We start from the raw sequence: 15,495 nt of genomic DNA on the forward strand, positions 1-15,495 counted from the left end.
ACCATAAACAAAAAATGTGTGTTGTGTGGTTGAGCGAATAATAATCAACATATGGTGCAACTCGAAGAAACGCCAAAGTTTGTTGTTGAAAATGACGCCACTTAAATTAAAAAAAACCACGCAAATACATCGTTTTAAACGTATATATGTGAAACCGAATGAAGTGCATTTGATACTGGTAGTCTGAGGAATAGACTTCATTAATTGATAATGAATATCAAATGTTTAAGGCGTTTATAAATGGTTGAATGAATTAACAAATGCAACGGACGATCGTATTGTATTGTTTATTCATAAATAGGTATTTAATCACTTTTTATTTTGTGCTCATTTTGAAGAGGCTAGTTTAACCACACCAATTATACGAGGCAACAGTGTTTACTGATGTTCAAAACTCGTGAATCCATTTTGAATACACAAATCGAAGAAAAAAACTAGGAATTCGCATAGAATAAACGTTGAAGCGATACCAGACGCGTCAACAGGGTTAGCGTTTCTGCGTTTCTTCCTATGCACGCATCTTCCACCACGGAAGTTAAAATATCACGATAGGTCAAAAGACACAATCTGTTAATTCGGACCAGACGACTGTTTTGGTATCTTCAAATCTAACGACAAAGAAAACGTGTTTCTCCTGAGTTGAGCCAGGGAATACCATATCAGTAAACTATTTCATAATGCGACGTGTAGATTTAAATTTCTCTTCTTAATTTACTCGATGTTAGATGTTTTTTTGTGAAGTGACTGTGTATACTTTAATTAATGACGTTATCACAACGTGAACATGCACTTATGTGACGTATCAATAAAAATACGTAAACTAGATACAATGTATATGATGGGACAGAGGGGTGGGTTACTACTGAGAAATATGAAAAAAATTGGCATGGCAAAATCTCGACATTGTGATATATACTAGTTTGTAAGCAATATTCTTGTTTCAGAACTACCCTTGTATGATATACTAATATTCGCTGAAATGTGGGTTAACAATTTGAGAGGATATCAATGTATCTGAACGTATATAGATATAAAAGGGCAGTATGCTTTTTGTAATGGCTTTGTATGAATTTGGCTTCATATAAAGATAAAAAAAAAAAAAAAAAAAAAAAAAAAAAAAAAACTAAGGGTGCATAATTAGTATCCATTAAGATACCGAAAGTTTGTTGGAAATATCATTTTACCAAACTGGAAAAAAAAATTGTACAAAATATAAACATTGTTTAGTTGCAACAATTTTTGACGTGTTACTTGAAAGGCCATATCAATGGTAACAGTACGATACGAGGCAACAGTAGTTATCCGGTTTTTCAAGCTCGTAACTTCATTTTGTACTTAGTCAGGAATATGACAGTTGATATCCTTTCGTTTGATGTGTCGGAGCTTTCGATTTTGCCATTTAATTACGGACTTCCGGTTTGATTTTTCCTGGGAGTTGGGTATTTTTGTTATTTTAAAACTGTACAATTATAAACCTGGTAATTGCAAGTTGCAACAATTCTGACGTGTAACTTGAATGGCTATTTTAATGGTAACGGCACTAGTATTTGTTATAATTGAGGGAGCTAGTAAGTAAAGGTTATATCTATTGATTAATCGGGTAGGTTTCACTATCTGGGAAATCTGCAAAATTTGCAACAGACTCGATTATGTTATATCGAATATCAATTGTAGAATGCGAGGCTACAATAGTTGTCCGATTTTCCAAGCTCGGAACTTTCTTTTGAATACAAAAATCGAGACAAATACAAGAAGACCGCATGAAATATTAACATTGTACAAAGCGAGATCGGACGCATCAACTTGGAAGAGTGTTCACCAAGTAAGACAAAAAAGAACACAGATGATGCCCCTCTCATATATAACGTTTTAAAGGGGCAGGATTCCTTAACGGTATACTATAAGTGTCGCCAACCGAATTCGATTGACGAACTTGATCGGAGTTTAACAGTAATAAGCATTGTGTATAGGTTTCATAACATATCGTTATGGCAAAACAAAGCTATTGAACGGAAACCAATTGCGGGAAGCACGTACGGACAGATAAGTATAACAATTAATGACCCCTTCGACTATTATACGATTGTATGCAGACTTTGCAAAAAAAAAAAAATCGAAATCAAGTATCCACAATATTACATAACTATATCGCACATAAATGGAAGTCTTAAATATGTATATATTATAGTAGTGCATAAGGGGTCAACAGATGATTCACTTACTTACTTCATACACATTTTGGGAAGAGTAGTTGTTCCTTTTTTTCCCCGCAACACTTGTTATAATTGCAAAAGAATATATTAAACACAAATCTGATTTGGAAGTTCAGAAAGCTAAATCTGTGAATTTAAAACCACAGGGTTTAAGCTATATGAAGTCAATTTTCAAGTTGTTACTATTAATGCCCGCGTCACACTGTCCCGATTTTTACGCCGATGGCAAAACGATTATGGAAATTTTCAAAATCGGGACTGATCGTATCCAGATCGGGCTATTCGTAGTGCCATCTTTAACCATCGTAGAACCATCGGACACTTTTTCTAGCCTTCGGGGACAACTTCGGGAAGGGTTCTAAATTTTTTAACATGTTAAAAAATCCCCGAAGGTGCGTCCGATGTTGAGGGGTCGTATTGAGTTCGTATCACCATCCTCACCATCGTAATGTCACCGGGAATGCATCTTTGAACATCGTATTGCATTCGTGTTTCCATCGTTTCCATCGGGCAGTTTTGACATTACGATGTCTACACGAATGAATCACGAAGCTACCCGAAGGTCTTACGATGGCAACACGACTTCGTGAAGACCTCGTAATCCCGTCGTGTTGCCATCGAATAAAAGTACGAAGGCGACAAGATGGAACTACGACGGTAATAAATCCAGCTAAATGTAAGTTAATTTACGCGCTAAAATACATTTAAAGTGCCATGCGCGATATGCACTGGTCAGTCTAATACGACAGTTAAGAAAGACGTTCACAAAACATGGAGCTCATATCATATGATTCTATAAGAACAAGAAAGGCGACAGCGTTGTTTCTATAAATTCAAATGGAACAAGAAGAGCAGCTATTACAGGCTCAGGATTTACTTTTACAAGTAAAATATTATTTTTTGTCAATTTTTCATATCAAGTAACATAATGAAAATCATAAACGTGCCTCGTACACCAACACTGCAGGTACACGTATATAGGGAAACCAACTTTTTCTTCATTATTCTGATTTTTTATGTATCGTCTGAGTTGTTGTCACACGAATGTTTACTCCATAACCATTTTGTTTTCTATATGTCATATTTTGCCGCATTTGTTGCTTTCCCCACAGCCTTCCTTTTGTCTATATTATTATGATATTCTCCTGGAAAGAGCTCTTTTTGAATAAAAGGGATCAACGAACCCATTACCTTACCTTTAAGATAGATCAGTAAACATGGGCATAATTATGGGTGATTATTCAGACTAGTGCACACATTTTACAGTTCAAACAAGGCAATGCCGAGCGTGGCATCCCCTCGTATGTAACATATTGGGGACAAATATGGACACTATATTTGTATATGACACATGCAGAAAATGGTAAATTAAATATGCATATTTGATACATAAACTATTTTTTTTAGAAATCAACTAAAACATTCAGTAACTGGAAATACCTTTAATATTGTCTTTAAAACCAGCAGGTAAAAAATAAGCAACCAATTTCCTGTGTATTATGCTATTTCAAGGAGAAAAAACAAGTCCATCTGCATGACCTTGACCTTTGGCCTTGAATGTAAAAAATGTCAGATCATTACAAGGAGGAACAATATACCAAATGTGGTTAAAACTTTTGAAGCATATTGGTTTTAGAGTGTCCACAAGGGTGATATTGCCTTGTATTACAACTGCCACTGTGACCTTGACCTTTGAACTTTAAAGTCAATCGCGCTTAAAATATTCTTAACGAGTAACACCATACCAAGTTTTGAGCATTTTGGTTCTAGAGTGTCCATAACAATTTTATCTACACGCAGTCAAGTTTTACCCTTCAAGCACACGGTCTTCCGTCTTATGATTAAACCAGAAATTAAATGTACAATATAATATATATTCAATATTGATCAAACAATTCAAAACGCGTGATGCCTTCGGCATATAATTTAAATGCATCGTAAGCTGTACACGACGTCTTTTAGACATCGTATGGCCATCGCGCCATCATCGTAATCCATCTGGTAGCCTTCGTAATCCATCGTGTAGCCTTCGTGATCCATCGTGTAGGCTTCGGCTGAGATATGAAGCTTAAATACCCGTCTTCGGTTAACCTTCGTATGTCCATCTTTTGCTATCATATATAATTTCGGCACCATCGTATAGACTTCGTTATTCATCGTACTTGCTTCGGTCGCTTTTTGGTATTTTAACGAGATCGGGACCAACTTCGTACGAACTTACAATTTTCACATTCGGGTGTCCATCGTATATAAAAATCGGGACAGTGTGACGCGGGCATTAATAAAGCAATAATTTCTAGTCAAAGACAGGTAAAACTCACCAAAGTTGTTGGGCTTATTAAAATTGTATTACTAAGTATACTTGCAGTAGATACATTCAGTAAGGACACTCATCGGATTGACTGATGAAGACTTTATCAACTTTTCTAATTTATTTATTTTGAATTAAGATAGTAGTCCATTCCATAACTATGGAACGATAAATGTCCACCCCGTCAGAGCACATTCACGATAGTTTGAAGTAAATCGGTCACGGCATACGTGAGTTGGAACTCGACGTGTTAAATTTTTAAAAGATGCACACCAGACAATTGTCGACTAGTATACAGACCATTATTCCTTATAGAAATACAGTTCAGATTTCTAGGCTACCTCAAGATAGTTTATGACATGCTAACATTTGTCATAAAGACTCATGAATGTGGCGAGGGAGAAGAATCGGTATGCCATAAAACGTCCGTCGCAAAATGTAAAAAAAAGTGTCAGCAAAACAGAAATCGTCATACATCGAACTTCTTTAAGGCTGATAGGGGAAAACAAATATGGTTACCCCGGCCTATTCCAATGGCACGTTCGTTTGGCTGTGAGGAGAGTAAAAATATGCGGTATGATCGTTCGGAATTGGGACATTAAATCCTATACCATGTGTAGGTGACAGTATTATTTTTAACAATATTAGATTTTAATAAATTGCTTCGCCGAGCTCAGCTGTATACGACCGCAGAGGTCCAACCCTGAATAGTTGTGGCAAAAATGGACAAAATATTCGCACTTGATACAGGTATAAATTTGGATTGTAATTACATATTTGACACATAATAGGTTTCTGACACAGAATAACTGTAGTCATAGTCAAAGAACTTGAATTGGTCATGTGATTTGAATTTAAATTCATTTCTTTGTTTTTGTGCAATATGATATGCTGTTGCGAATTGACCCCCGTTCCCCCCAAAAAATAAAAAAAAATATTTGGAGAATTTTTTTTTATAATTTCTGAACAAATTGCCCCCCCCCCCTTTTCCCACCTTTAAAAAAGATTTCTTTCCCTCAAGATATGGTCGTTATCACAATTCAAATTTCAAATGGAGTTTGCAACCATAATAACCCATTTAAGTACATCATTGGAAATGACATACATAATCATGGCTAAAATTAAAATACCTACATCAGCATATTTAAAATAGATTGACAGCTAATCACCTCAAGACTATACAACATCTCTTTATATTAATTCAAAATCAGTGTAAGGGAGGTAATTGTCAATGTTGTGTTTGAATGACCTCCCTTACACTGCTTTTAAATTATGTTTTGTCCTTCAGTGACTGTCCATTAACCAGGACACCCTTGTTTTCCCACCTTTATTGCCCCCAATTCCTAAACGGTCTCAGCCATAACCCCCCAAAGCCAATTATTATCATCCCTTTGTGGTATGGTTACATGTAATATAATTTCAGAGAGATCCATACACTTTAACACAAGTTATTGTCTGGAAACTAGAAAAATACTTATTTGGACCCTTTTTGGCCCCTAATTCATAGACTGTTTGGACCATAACCCCCAAAATCGATCCCTATCTTCCTTTTGTGGTCATAAACCTTGTTTAAATTTCATAGATTTCTATTAAATTATACTTAAGTTTTTGTCCGAAAACCAAATGTCTTCGGACGACGACGACGTGATACCAATATAAAATCCAAAACATCAACAATTAGAAGATGCGATAAGGAAAATCACGAGCAGTACACATCCTATATTAAATTGACACGAAACCTAGTGAATCGAAAGTCAGTCGGTTTGGCTTCGCAAGTACTACCTGACACACAAACTTTTTGGGGATTTTAGTGTGCACAACAATTATTTATGGAAAAAAAATCATTTGGTACACTCTCGACGGGAATATTAGTTTACTTCATATATTGTCTAGTCAAACCAATCGTCGATTGTAAAAATAATGTTTGAGTGCTCTCAATGCAATTATAATGCCAGTCGCCAAGTTGTTTTGTTTGGTTACGCAATTACGCAAGTAGTCTTGTGAACACAATCCATGATCGAAAAATTACCTTTCACAAACTTACTACCACGCAGGTGCTCTTGCAGCCGATGGTAGTTAAAGACTGCTCAATAATTTAAATGCTACAAGTATTATAATTAAATGTGTTTAAATAACACGTCAAAGCTACTCATTTATATCCAAATATCAAATTATAATAATAACGGCATTTCTCTTTTTATATTCAACCGCAGTTTGTGATTCGGATTCAATCGGATGCGTTTTTATATATATATATATATACAAAAATGTGATGCGTTGATTCTCATGACATTGAAGACACATTAACATTCTGTAAATTTAAAATTGTCTTCAGATATTTTCTAAGGTTTAAAGGAGATAGTGACATTTTCCTTATTACTTTGACAAACATTTGCGAGGAACGTCTTGTCCACAACATATAGGTAACAAAACATATCTAGTAAATGAACCTCACATAACATATAATTAGGTATGTTTACCTACCTTTTACTTCTTAAAAATAAAAAGTCCCATTAACAAATCTTACTTATATACATTCAGAAAACATAAGTGTTTATGGGAACGAAAGTTTTTGTCTACTTTTTAACCCGGTTCGGCATCACACACAATCTCCTGTACTCGTCTCAATACAGGTGGGATGTTTTGATTTTGGCCTCATTATGTATTGGTAACTGTTCTATACCATTCGTCTTGTTTATATCTATCGAATGTTACCAAAACCTAATAACGGCAGGGTTTCTGTTCAAAAAATTTAGATTACACGGTTGCTTAACGTCTCTCTGAAACCATGATTTTGGTACACATATTAGTTATGAAGTTTCTTAAAAATTCAACGATTCATATGAACATATCACACTGTCCCTGTTCGGCTCATTAAGGTCAATAACGAAAAACAGTGAACGAAATGGTTCCATTACTCTGATATGAAACAATCGTACCACATTCCTTTTTACATCATGTGGTAAGTTAACAATGGGCTAATAGTCAATGTGTTCAATCTTTTACTTCTATGTAAAACAACCGTTATCATCCCTAATGACAGCAGTGTTGATTGTTAATTTTGAGAATTCAATTTGCCGAATAATTCTTATAATATAGAATTATAGTTTTCCAACCACTCGCTCAACATTGGAAGGGAAGTGACGACGCCCCAAAACGCACAAATGACGGTGATAAAAGCGCGTATAATTGACGAGTTTTTTCCGGTGACGGATGAACTCGAAAGTGGTCTATTGAATCCTAACTATATCAAACAACTTCACATGGACTATAAAAAAGACGGATACGTTTCAGCGTCGTTAAAATATCACTTTGCAAGACAAATAATAGTTTAGTATTATATCACATGAAAACATTGTCAATTTAAGTCAAAATTTGAAATTTAAAGTATATCTATGAACCTTGTAAAAATGATATATATATAAAAATAGATATAGACCAAACATTCCGGAGAAAGATTCTCAAATGACACTAAGTTATCAAAATGAATATTAGGTAGTACTTGTATATGTATTACAATTACCAGTTTACAGGAAATTTATACTGATAATATGTAATACCTGCATTTTGTGTAATAACCATAATTGAATATGTTTGCTTTGATACCTGTAGAGGATTGTGGGACCGTAAAGCATTACAATATGTGTTGTCGCAACTAACACAACCTACGCGAAGTTCACCCAAAAAAAGACAAACTAGTATTGTGGACTTTGTAAATTTGTATTGGACAAGGGCAAATACTTAGATTTGAAAACCATGTCAAACTTTCAATACCCTTTTGTCGTTAATAATTTTATGTACATTCTAAGCTTATCATTGTTTAAATCAGGTTGACCCTTGGCGGTCTGTACATCTGTCCATACTTCCTTCCCAAATTGTGTCTCCATTTTCTAGTCTGCAACAACGAAGCGTTTTAAACACAGATCAGGTACGAAATTGGGTGGCGTCAATTTCACCTTCTCAAGGTATGTCCTTCTGAAAATGGAAAATTGATGAATGCTGATTATTTACAAGCTGAGACATGCGTTTTCAATAGACACATTTTTCATTGGTTATATTTGTTGTCATTATTATACATATCATAAGAATGAATGCATTTCTGAAGTTTGACTTTTTTTCAAAGTAGATACAAGAGATGATCCGAAGTAAAAATTATAAAAAAGTGTATACTTTCATATCAGTATACAAGCTCTGTGACATGTTATATACCGAATGCTTCCTGTGATACTTTAATAATTTATTCTAGTTAATCCTTGAAAATGATTTGATCCCCCTTTTGAAGCCTTATATCAGTAGGAACTTCAACCCAACTTTTTGTCTAATTTGAATTTATTGTTGATTAACTGACCTTACTGTGTTTGTAATATAGAACATTTTAACACTACCTTTTATGCAACTTTGAACGAAAAAATATCGAAAACATTTCTTAAACTTAAAACCACTAAACCGGAGAATATATTTAGGGAAAGATTTCTAGAGGGGAAATGTGATTGTAATATAATGTCATTCACGCCAATAAGTTATATCGGGAGTGATCGATGCAAGACGTAACGGCCATACTACCATGACGGCCATAGGATGAAACGGCCATACCCCGAAAAGATGAAACGGCCATAGTACAAAAACGGCCATACTTTGTAAAGACGTATCGTCCATGGTTTTTTTTTTTTTTTTAAATGTTATAGATGAATTATTTTTGATACTTATAGATGGTTATTATAACTTTTAAATAAACTATACTGTTTTTACATTATTTTTCATCTTAATTTTTGTTATATCATTTGTTTACTCATTATATATTTGCGTAAATGAATGTGTTTAATCTAATAAAATATTAAAATATCATATTGTTTTCTAAATGATTGTTTGATATCTTGCGTATAACAAATAGAACGAATTGAACAAATATTAATGACTATATCCGAATGGGAGATTAATATTTGTCATAATTAAAACAACGAGTTAAGTTTTGAAATATAAAACAAGGTAATCAGCTGTAATCAAGTAATGATTAAGTTGGAAATTTAAGAAGATTGTTGATTGCTTATTATTACTTCTTTGATGAACACAAGTATTAACTATGTCTTTGTCAAGAAATTGTAAAGAAAATACAATTCAAAATCACTATAAAAACACAACTCCCAAGCTGAGTTCAAGCGGAGTGAAAACATACATTTGGTTGTGAAATTCTTGTAAAAATACAAGCTGTTTGAGCAGTCTTTTTGATATACCGACCTTGCTTTATAAAAGTAACCAGAAATGTCGGTGGCACTCATTTGGGAAATTGCTGTTCATCATGTCATACCCTTGTGTGCTATGTGACCACATACCACAAGATATGGAGGTTGAGGTACATATACGTTATTGTATTATTTCTTTAAATGTTGTGCGTTCGACAGAATTGTTTAATTTCTTATCGTTTCTTTATTATTTTGTATTAGAAGAAAAATTGTATTCAACATAAACGTTTCATTTTTTGTGGTTGACTATTAGTCCGAATAAGTGCTGTTTTGCCAAAGTTCTCAAACCGTTACTTATATACAATGTATGATTACCTATAAAAGACCGATCATAAATCATATTAATCCAATCATTGGGCGCGTGTGTCTGTTTAATGCAAAGTAAACAAATTACGGAGGTGTTAATCCTTTAATTAGTTTATGTGATTGCCAATTAGAGACAGATCGTAAGTTGTGGCGTTGCACATCATCAATATTTAGTATTGCTAAGTAATCAGGTGTTAGCCCATTTACAATTTTATACATTAGAATTGATTGTTGGTATTTTATTCTTTTGGTAAAAGATAGCCATTTTAAAGAAGAAAACATGAAATTAGATGGAATAGAAATATCGCATTCCAGTATAATTCTTGCTACTCTTTTTTGAAGTTTTATGATTCTATCTGAATCTTTTTGTGATAAATTTCCCCAAACTGAACTACAATAGTCTATATATGGTAGAATATAGGCATTATAAAATAGTTGCCTTGTGTGTATTGGCAAATATACTTTAATTTTATATAAAAGTGATACTTTAGATGAGATAATTTTACATATACGATCAACATGATCTTCCCAGCTTAAATTTTCATCAATGTCTATTCCAAGTAATTTGAAAGAATGGACATTCTCAATACATGTTTCGTTGACGGTAATACATAATTCTGATAGTTGTTTAAGTTTTTGTTTTGAACCCAATTTCATACTTAGTTTTTTGTGCATTGATTTTCATACTGTTATTGTTACACCAAGATTGTATAGCATTTAAATCATTTTGCAATATGCTGTTTATTTTTTCAATGTTTTTATCATGAAAATTCAATGTTGAATCATCAGCATATAAATCCATAAAATAACAGCGGACCTAAAATAGAACCTTGAGGCACTCCATACTTTACAAACGATTTATCAGATTTTTATCTAAACCTGCGGATTTATTAATATTAAGATGTTTTAGTTGAGAACACACCTCTCCAATGGAAATGAGTTTTAAATGAAAATTTTCAGTTTTCTTTAATTTTTCACTAGTGTATGTTGTATGTATGAAGAAGGTTTATATGTTTGGTGTATATTTGTTTATCTGTATGACTGAATGAATAAATAAAATATATTAAAAAAAATATCATCTTTTGGTTTCTTATACTAGAGTATATTGGTATGATTGCCCATAATACAATTATCCATCAACAAATGCACAAAAATGAGAACATTTAAATTGTCAACAAATAGTATTCAACACAATTCAACACAATGAACAAAGCAAAAAGAACATTCAGTATGATAAAAATGAAACTGGCCAGCTTTTATCATGTAATTAGCCAATCGGGTGCACATTCCTGTCAGATTTTACGGGCAATTTGTTATGTATTGGAAAATTCTGCAGTAGTCTCTGTCTTGGAAAGATGTTCAGCAAATGGAATGACTCTAAACTATAAGAAAGAAAAAAAATCAGAATTATTAAACAATGTGTCTGATGATCATGACAAATATAACTCGAACTTGATGAATTGCCTTCCTTAGAGTTAACCTTTACACTGAGTCCTGTTTTTAATTTCACCAAGACTGAGATTAGAAGATTTTTATAGTTTAGAATAATATATATTTTTTACAGATATAAATTAATAAAAAGATCTGTAACATGTGCTTGTATTTATATATCGTCATTGACAGCGACAGTCAACATTCCTACAGTTAAAAATTCATATAAAATATGATGCCTTTATATCACATTACAATAAAAATGATTCTTCAGAAAATGTTTACAACTGATAATGAAGAAATAAACAATATACTAACATAATATGGCCGCAACAAGTTGTAAACACGAGCGATGATGATCAAGCAAAGATAACTCTTACAAGAATAAATAAAATCTTCTGGACAGAAAAAAAGTACTACACAATCATATTTATGTTATTATTATGAACAAATACTTATTTTTTGTATTATATTTTATGTAATAAACTCAATAAAAAAAAATAAAAGTGTGGACGATACGTCTCACAATGTGTGGCCGATATGTCCCATGGACGATATGACGGTATGGCCGACACATCCTAGGGCCGTCATGGAAGTATGGCCGTCGCGTCTCGAAAGCGCGAGACGCGACGGCCATACTTCCATGACGGCCCTAGGATGTGTCGGCCATACCGTCATATCGTCCATGGGACATATCGGCCACACATTGTGAGACGTATCGTCCACACTTTTATTTTTTTTTATTGAGTTTATTACATAAAATATAATACAAAAAATAAGTATTTGTTCATAATAATAACATAAATATGATTGTGTAGTACTTTTTTTCTGTCCAGAAGATTTTATTTATTCTTGTAAGAGTTATCTTTGCTTGATCATCATCGCTCGTGTTTACAACTTGTTGCGGCCATATTATGTTAGTATATTGTTTATTTCTTCATTATCAGTTGTAAACATTTTCTGAAGAATCATTTTTATTGTAATGTGATATAAAGGCATCATATTTTATATGAATTTTTAACTGTAGGAATGTTGACTGTCGCTGTCAATGACGATATATAAATACAAGCACATGTTACAGATCTTTTTATTAATTTATATCTGTAAAAAATATATATTATTCTAAACTATAAAAATCTTCTAATCTCAGTCTTGGTGAAATTAAAAACAGGACTCAGTGTAAAGGTTAACTCTAAGGAAGGCAATTCATCAAGTTCGAGTTATATTTGTCATGATCATCAGACACATTGTTTAATAATTCTGATTTTTTTTCTTTCTTATAGTTTAGAGTCATTCCATTTGCTGAACATCTTTCCAAGACAGAGACTACTGCAGAATTTTCCAATACATAACAAATTGCCCGTAAAATCTGACAGGAATGTGCACCCGATTGGCTAATTACATGATAAAAGCTGGCCAGTTTCATTTTTATCATACTGAATGTTCTTTTTGCTTTGTTCATTGTGTTGAATTGTGTTGAATACTATTTGTTGACAATTTAAATGTTCTCATTTTTGTGCATTTGTTGATGGATAATTGTATTATGGGCAATCATACCAATATACTCTAGTATAAGAAACCAAAAGATGATATTTTTTTTAATATATTTTATTTATTCATTCAGTCATACAGATAAACAAATATACACCAAACATATAAACCTTCTTCATACATACAACATACACTAGTGAAAAATTAAAGAAAACTGAAAATTTTCATTTAAAACTCATTTCCATTGGAGAGGTGTGTTCTCAACTAAAACATCTTAATATTAATAAATCCGCAGGTTTAGATAAAAATCTGATAAATCGTTTGTAAAGTATGGAGTGCCTCAAGGTTCTATTTTAGGTCCGCTGTTATTTTATGGATTTATATGCTGATGATTCAACATTGAATTTTCATGATAAAAACATTGAAAAAATAAACAGCATATTGCAAAATGATTTAAATGCTATACAATCTTGGTGTAACAATAACAGTATGAAAATCAATGCACAAAAAACTAAGTATGAAATTGGGTTCAAAACAAAAACTTAAACAACTATCAGAATTATGTATTACCGTCAACGAAACATGTATTGAGAATGTCCATTCTTTCAAATTACTTGGAATAGACATTGATGAAAATTTAAGCTGGGAAGATCATGTTGATCGTATATGTAAAATTATCTCATCTAAAGTATCACTTTTATATAAAATTAAAGTATATTTGCCAATACACACAAGGCAACTATTTTATAATGCCTATATTCTACCATATATAGACTATTGTAGTTCAGTTTGGGGAAATTTATCACAAAAAGATTCAGATAGAATCATAAAACTTCAAAAAAGAGTAGCAAGAATTATACTGGAATGCGATATTTCTATTCCATCTAATTTCATGTTTTCTTCTTTAAAATGGCTATCTTTTACCAAAAGAATAAAATACCAACAATCAATTCTAATGTATAAAATTGTAAATGGGCTAACACCTGATTACTTAGCAATACTAAATATTGATGATGTGCAACGCCACAACTTACGATCTGTCTCTAATTGGCAATCACATAAACTAATTAAAGGATTAACACCTCCGTAATTTGTTTACTTTGCATTAAACAGACACACGCGCCCAATGATTGGATTAATATGATTTATGATCGGTCTTTTATAGGTAATCATACATTGTATATAAGTAACGGTTTGAGAACTTTGGCAAAACAGCACTTATTCGGACTAATAGTCAACCACAAAAAATGAAACGTTTATGTTGAATACAATTTTTCTTCTAATACAAAATAATAAAGAAACGATAAGAAATTAAACAATTCTGTCGAACGCACAACATTTAAAGAAATAATACAATAACGTATATGTACCTCAACCTCCATATCTTGTGGTATGTGGTCACATAGCACACAAGGGTATGACATGATGAACAGCAATTTCCCAAATGAGTGCCACCGACATTTCTGGTTACTTTTATAAAGCAAGGTCGGTATATCAAAAAGACTGCTCAAACAGCTTGTATTTTTACAAGAATTTCACAACCAAATGTATGTTTTCACTCCGCTTGAACTCAGCTTGGGAGTTGTGTTTTTATAGTGATTTTGAATTGTATTTTCTTTACAATTTCTTGACAAAGACATAGTTAATACTTGTGTTCATCAAAGAAGTAATAATAAGCAATCAACAATCTTCTTAAATTTCCAACTTAATCATTACTTGATTACAGCTGATTACCTTGTTTTATATTTCAAAACTTAACTCGTTGTTTTAATTATGACAAATATTAATCTCCCATTCGGATATAGTCATTAATATTTGTTCAATTCGTTCTATTTGTTATACGCAAGATATCAAACAATCATTTAGAAAACAATATGATATTTTAATATTTTATTAGATTAAACACATTCATTTACGCAAATATATAATGAGTAAACAAATGATATAACAAAAATTAAGATGAAAAATAATGTAAAAACAGTATAGTTTATTTAAAAGTTATAATAACCATCTATAAGTATCAAAAATAATTCATCTATAACATTTAAAAAAAAAAAAAAAACCATGGACGATACGTCTTTACAAAGTATGGCCGTTTTTGTACTATGGCCGTTTCATCTTTTCGGGGTATGGCCGTTTCATCCTATGGCCGTCATGGTAGTATGGCCGTTACGTCTTGCATCGATCACTCCCGATATAACTTATTGGCGTGAATGACATTATATTACAATCACATTTCCCCTCTAGAAATCTTTCCCTAAATATATTCTCCGGTTTAGTGGTTTTAAGTTTAAGAAATGTTTTCGATATTTTTTCGTTCAAAGTTGCATAAAAGGTAGTGTTAAAATGTTCTATATTACAAACACAGTAAGGTCAGTTAATCAACAATAAATTCAAATTAGACAAAAAGTTGGGTTGAAGTTCCTACTGATATAAGGCTTCAAAAGGGGGATCAAATCATTTTCAAGGATTAACTAGAATAAATTATTAAAGTATCACAGGA

At 32.5% G+C, this 15,495-nt stretch overlaps 2 long non-coding RNA genes across 2 annotated transcripts; one reads left to right on the forward strand and one right to left on the reverse strand.

Moving 5' to 3' along the window:
- Positions 1 to 11,232: 11,232 nt before the first annotated feature.
- LOC139516213 (uncharacterized) lies at positions 11,233 to 12,116 on the reverse strand. The gene is made up of 2 exons (XR_011662925.1): positions 11,820 to 12,116; positions 11,233 to 11,452 (listed from the first exon to the last, which is right to left on the reverse strand). It is a non-coding gene; the product is annotated as an uncharacterized lncRNA (long non-coding RNA).
- An 11-nt stretch (positions 12,117 to 12,127) lies between these two features.
- On the forward strand, positions 12,128 to 13,004 carry LOC139516214 (uncharacterized). Its single transcript, XR_011662926.1, has 2 exons — positions 12,128 to 12,417; positions 12,785 to 13,004. It is a non-coding gene; the product is annotated as an uncharacterized lncRNA (long non-coding RNA).
- The last annotated feature ends 2,491 nt before the right edge of the window (positions 13,005 to 15,495 follow it).

The sequence above is a fragment of the Mytilus edulis genome, chromosome 3 (genome assembly GCF_963676685.1).
Source record: "Mytilus edulis chromosome 3, xbMytEdul2.2, whole genome shotgun sequence".
NCBI lineage: Eukaryota > Metazoa > Mollusca > Bivalvia > Mytilida > Mytilidae > Mytilus > Mytilus edulis.